This window comes from Rhyacophila brunnea, unplaced genomic scaffold (assembly GCF_057557595.1).
Source record: "Rhyacophila brunnea isolate RB1 unplaced genomic scaffold, BYU_Rbru_1.0 scaffold_22, whole genome shotgun sequence".
Lineage (NCBI taxonomy): Eukaryota > Metazoa > Arthropoda > Insecta > Trichoptera > Rhyacophilidae > Rhyacophila > Rhyacophila brunnea.
Genome location: NW_028232882.1, coordinates 18,332,869 through 18,338,868, shown reverse-complemented (window position 1 = coordinate 18,338,868; position 6,000 = coordinate 18,332,869). Strand labels below are relative to the sequence as shown.

At 33.7% G+C, this 6,000-nt stretch overlaps 1 protein-coding gene across 1 annotated transcript in view; it reads left to right on the top strand.

The window, feature by feature from the left end:
• Nucleotides 1–2,606: 2,606 nt before the first annotated feature.
• Mnr (Membrane-bound Notch regulator) overlaps nucleotides 2,607–6,000 on the top strand; it is a 54,320-nt gene continuing 50,926 nt past the window's right edge. The window contains exon 1 of the mRNA XM_085950069.1: nucleotides 2,607–2,781. The gene's annotated coding sequence lies outside the window, so the exon portion shown is untranslated. The remainder of the gene's footprint in view (nucleotides 2,782–6,000) is intronic.

Sequence of the window (6,000 nt, the reverse complement as noted above, 5' to 3'; positions counted from 1 at the left end):
AGCCAATATCGAATCTCAATCTGCGAAATTAGCACATCTAGCGGCAGCATTTGATATTATTTTTATTTTCTCACTGCTCCACGGGCTGCAAGTTGACACCTAGTGGGCCGCGGGTTGGCCACCCATGTTGTACACCAATCAATGCACAGATAATATCTTTAGAATCGTTGCGTTCTATCCCCGTACGCCTGTTCATTTTTTCGTCATAGCGATTGCAGGACCCATTCGCTGGAGTGAGCGGTGTACAAAAGAGGAACAGTTGCTTCCACACGTAGTTGTCATGGGCGGAAAGCATATATCCCTGAGCAGAAGGTCCTGAGAAGAATCCTTGGCACTTAAATTAAATGCCATTTCGAGTTCGGGGTACAATAAGAAACGGTGCTCTCTTCTTTCCACAAAACCCTGGAGCTTCGCGAGATTTTTGGAAAAGCTCACCCAAAAGGTAGGTACCTATATCTTCAACCTTTGTGGTAATTGGGCTAAAAGTAACCACAAAACTAGCATTTGAGATTTAACCAATGGAGTGCATATTAGGGAAGTTGAGCTTGTTTGGCATCATAGTTATTATTGAACTAGAACGAATTCTACATGGGAAAAAATGTTAACAGAAATAGGAATTTAGTTGTTTTGAAAATTATTGTTACTTACGTACCCATATTATATTTTCAATACGTTATTTATTGTTGTTTATTGACTCTATCAGCGATAACATAATATTATCATGTCGGTAGGTAGGTCATAATATGTTGCTTAGCGCAAGACATTGTTAGGGGGCAACAGCGTTGGATCCTCAAAATACTAAATTACTAAAATTAATCTTGATTCAAATTTTTGCGCGCAACTAAAACGGATGCGTTACAATTATTGTGTACCTATTGCATTTTTATGCTAGCAACACCTTCCCCGCACCACTGGTATTTATTAGTGATGTCATTCAAAATCGAAATCGCGGTGAGATTCTCAAACAATCCGTAAAACAACTAACATTATTTTTATCGTTTTTTAATAGCTGTATGTGTATTTCTGATTATCAATATTATTAAAATGGTAGATATTATGTACAGCCGCATGTTTTCGAAAAAAATGCCACACTAAGTAGACATAGGTACAGAAAAAATATTTTTACACTTATAATTTATAATAATAATTATCATAAACGATACTTACATTTCATAACGTTTAACTTACTAAACTAAATACTAATTATAAATTACCAATCATTATCGCCGTCACTACAATAATAAAAATGTTGTTTATAGGTATTCACACGACATCACGTATTTCACAACATGTCACAACCATATTTAAATTACAAAATATATCAATTCAAAAAATAAGTACACTGAAATAACACCATTAAGTAACACATACGATTAATATTAAATTTCGTCTTATTATGATATTCTCTATCTCCTATATTCTATACCTACCTATTTAAAGAATTCTCCGAAAATCTTGGAGATGGGTAGGTACATTACACAACACATCCAGGTAGAAAAAATAATCAACTCAAATCAAATCAAATTTATTTATTGTACATATCATGAACATAACAAATTATAAATTCAAAGCGTTCACGACATGACATAAAATAAGTGTTAATAATTTTAAAAAAAAATACCGAGAAGTGTGAGTTAATAATACAATAGGTAATAAAATAAGAAATAAAGTAAGAAAATAAATAAAATAAAATAACAAAGTAAAAGTAGATAGAAGCACACAGAGTGAACTTTGATAGACCCTATCTTAAAAACATAAAACAACGTCCACCTAAATTCACCCTCACGTAAGTGGAATATATCAATATCTGCAGCGATTTCATTAAACATGGTTATTGCCCTCCCAATTGGCATTACTAATGGCAGGTTAGTTCTGCACCGTGGGAGAACAAACAACGGATGCCCTCGATTCCTAAGGTAATTATTAGAGACACGCACGCCAACACCACCAAGAATGGCAGAGTTCACATTTACGCCGCGTATAAGTCTGAAAAAATATGTAGCTAAATAAAGATCCCTTCGAAATTTTAAGCTATAGTATGTAAGCATCCCTAAGAGAAAATCAGTCATGTATATCTAGTAATCATGTAATCAAATCATGCATAATATTTAATATTTTGTTCATCATGTACGTATTACTAAAAATACGAATTTTAAATTAATACTAGGTATTTAAAGCTTAAGCATAGACTAAGACTTAAGTATTTTTATATAATGTTATGTTTGAGAGCTTTTGGTTTTACATAATATTACGGCGATCTCTCTCGCCTACAAAGAAAAGCTGAAGTACTATGATCACATCAGTTCAGTCGACTTATTGTTTTACTTTTTACTACCTAGTCAGTGACATTTTCGCTACGCGACAGAGATTTTGTACGTTTATTAGTTTTTTTCTTTCAGTTACGTAAATAAAATTAATAATATTACAATATATTTATATCAATACACTACAATAAAATAATTAGTTATTTAAACGAAGTGTTTAAAATACTGTTGTTTTCTTTTTTCCACTCAATTCACACATCGAGAGCTGCTTAGTACAATAACGTGACAATAGAATTGTCAGTAAAGATTTGGACCTCTGTGTCTGTGAGCAAAGCAAACGTCAGAATGTCAGATACTAACTTCAGGTTAGTTGATTCTTCGGCCTCGCGTAAAATGGAGAAGTGAAATTATTGGTGTGTGTATTTAATAAGGTTATTGAAAAGTTATCGTGAGTTTTACAAACAATTTCCGTGCTCTGGAAAGTGACATAAGTGAGTGTGTTTTATAAAGAGAAAACGTGAGTTAAACTGTTACTATTTTTAGTGTCAACAAAGTTGTTTGTATCATTATTTTGCATGTCGTCTCGAAGTTATTAATTTAATTGAACTTGATGACTTGATCAGGACAATAGCAAACAAAACGACGTGCAGTTCACCTTTCAAGTTCACTTTAACTTATTCAATGCATATTGTATCGTCTAACAACGAGCGATAATTTAATATTATGTTTACTTTACATTTTTTCTCCATCGCGGTAGTGTCTTGTTTTCTCGTCTATTTTTATATCGTAACATTCTTCCTACCGACGTTATAAATTAAAACCGAGAACGCGTTTATTAAACTAGTTTTTTTTGGCATCATTATTTATAGTTTTTCTTTTATTGGCCGTCAATGACGACACGAGGATTTATCAGAAAACTGTATGGTTTGTAGGTATTGTGAATATATTTACGATTGACTTGTTTTAATCATCTCTGGTCGTGTTTATTATATTATAAAAACCAGTTTTATAATAATATTATAATGGATCTATACATGGGAATATTCCATATCAATTATTTTAATGCTGTTATTCAGGGCTTGAAATGAACCGGAGCGCACCGGAACGCAGCTCCGTCTCGTGGATATATTAATTTTATTGTCCGACAGGTAGGCCATTTAACAGAAATTTAACACACGTATTTTTATAAAATATACATAAAATTAAATAGGTACCTACCTAATTTGTTGATATTTTCGAAAACTAACCGAGCGCTCCGGTTCGCAAAAGTTTTCATTTCGTGCCCTGCTGTTATTGTACAATACCTACATAAAATCCTCCACACTAATGTAGAAAGTGTAGTGTTGTTGATACATCATCTAACTAAGAATCTAATATATACGTAGATCACATTGGCGGACTAAATTTCAAACTGCCCTCCCGTCAATATTTATCACCACCCCTCATAAAATAATACATTTTATTTTTATTAAAATGCAGTACCTACTCCATTTCGTGTTTTTTCACAGTTGAAAAATCATCGTAAATCATCACTTAGTTTCGAAATTCAAAAAAAAACAATTTAAACCTAACATACAGTGGACGTCCCACGGGGATAGGCAGGGCATGCGTCGCATACTTGTAATACAAGCCGCTCTCTTCTTAACCACTGTCGTAACTGACCGAAAACAAGCGAACGCATTCGAACTTCAAAAACGTCATGCTATTTACCTACCTATTACAAACAATCTCCACTCTGTGGAGACTAAATAATTGTTGAAAACCTCCTTCCATACAGATAGAGGGTAAACGTATGAAACTGAAGCAAAAAAGGACCACTGGTCCAGGTATGAAATTAGCTACAAGTGACTTCGCATTGCAGGTTCATTTGCAGAGAATTTCACAGTACTGCTATGATATTTATTTGCCAATCTGCAGGGCATAAAAAACACAATCTGTCACGATGAGTAGATGAGTAGCCAGTAATACTACATTTTGGCATTATTATTTAGTTGAAAAATCGTATAAAATTTGTCTAAAACTCGACTAATAAAATAAATCACAATTGACATATAAATTTCCGTCATATGTACTGCATGAATAAGAAAATCGGAATAGAACTTAGCGATATTCATATATCTGGAGTTTACCAACTTAACCGTGATTCACCCACTTCCTAAATAATTTCAAATGTCATAACAGAAATAAATTATAAGACTCCTTCTACTTATAGTCCAAATTCTTTCGTGGAAGCCTAACCTATATTGTCTTCGGATTATATTACGTATTTTAAATTAATGACAAATTATTGCGAGTCTGTACCTATTTGAATTTACAAATTGACTCCTAAGGACCTCGAGCTCCTTCGCACTGTGGGCCTCTTGTACAATAATTAGTTCCGCATGCACGTCGTTAGAGTTAAACAGTTTTAAAGTGGCACTATAGGCAATTCGCAAGGTGTTATTGGCATTTGCAACAATGCCTGTGTCAAGAGCATATTATTGTTGTCAGGGGTTTCGCAATAGCATCTCCTCTCGCCCTTTGCCATTTTCACCAATCTTTCCCAAATGAGCCTAAGTTGGTAAAATTTAAAAAATTTTCACGTCTTGATTCAGTAATATTTCATTCGACTTGCAATTGCATGTTTTTCTATATTGATATTGATCAGTGGCTTTGTCTAAAATATTGTGCCCCGGATATGATCCAATCCGGGACGATACACGCCAATCCGGGACCGTTTACAACCCTAATTGCAGAACTTAATAATATGATCACGTTGATATGGTACATAAAAACGTAGAGTAATATGCTAAAATGCAGAAAAATAATAACACTCGACCTTCTTCGTTTTAATTGAATCCTTATTAATTTATGCCAAACAAGCCGGTTTTTCTCGACAGTTTTTGTGCATCTTTACATCAAAATGTTGTGTGACCGAAATTGAAAAAAATACAGTAAATAAGTAGGTATATGGACTTTTATTTTATAGTAGGGAGGTAACTTTATTTTTATACTTTCTTAAGTATTAATATTTGTATCTACGTGATTAAATTAAGTTACACATAAAAATATTTCAATCCTGTCCACGTGCATATTAGTTATTATATATTAAAATCATCATAGCATAGGAAATTGAGTGCAATTCATATGTGTGCGTCCCACATATGGTTATAGAATATCGATGCAAGCTTAAAGTAGACTCTAAGCGCGGAGTGTCTTGGCATGGGCAATGCAACCAAGTGCAGGGGTTTGCCGTGGAAGCGACGAGGCTCAAAATAGTAACCGGTGTGAGAAGTCACATTATAGTTAAAATCAGGGAAGTCAGTAGGTAATAATGGGAACTGAATTACCTAACGGGTGTGGAGAAATAGGCAAAAATATGGGATAACCTTAAACACGTTCACACATTCAAAACCCTGCATGTAGTGTATTATAACTCAATACCTAGCCTTAGACTATAGATACAGTTATAGCCTATCGGAATTATATTTATTAATCTGTTCTGTGGTTAAAATAACTTACATTGTAGATAATTCCCCATTTAAAATCGATAATAAATGATTATGTTGAGTACGGATTTGTAATCGAAATGGACCCTTACATAGAAGTTTCTGTGTGCGCGCCTGCCTTACCATATTAATAATTGACTAGTCTTTCTTATCTAGTTATTCAAAATCGATAGATTATTCCTCTATTCGTTTAATTGCTTTCCTCGTGTTGTTAGTTGCCAAAGAAATATGTGTCTCGATAACCTTTT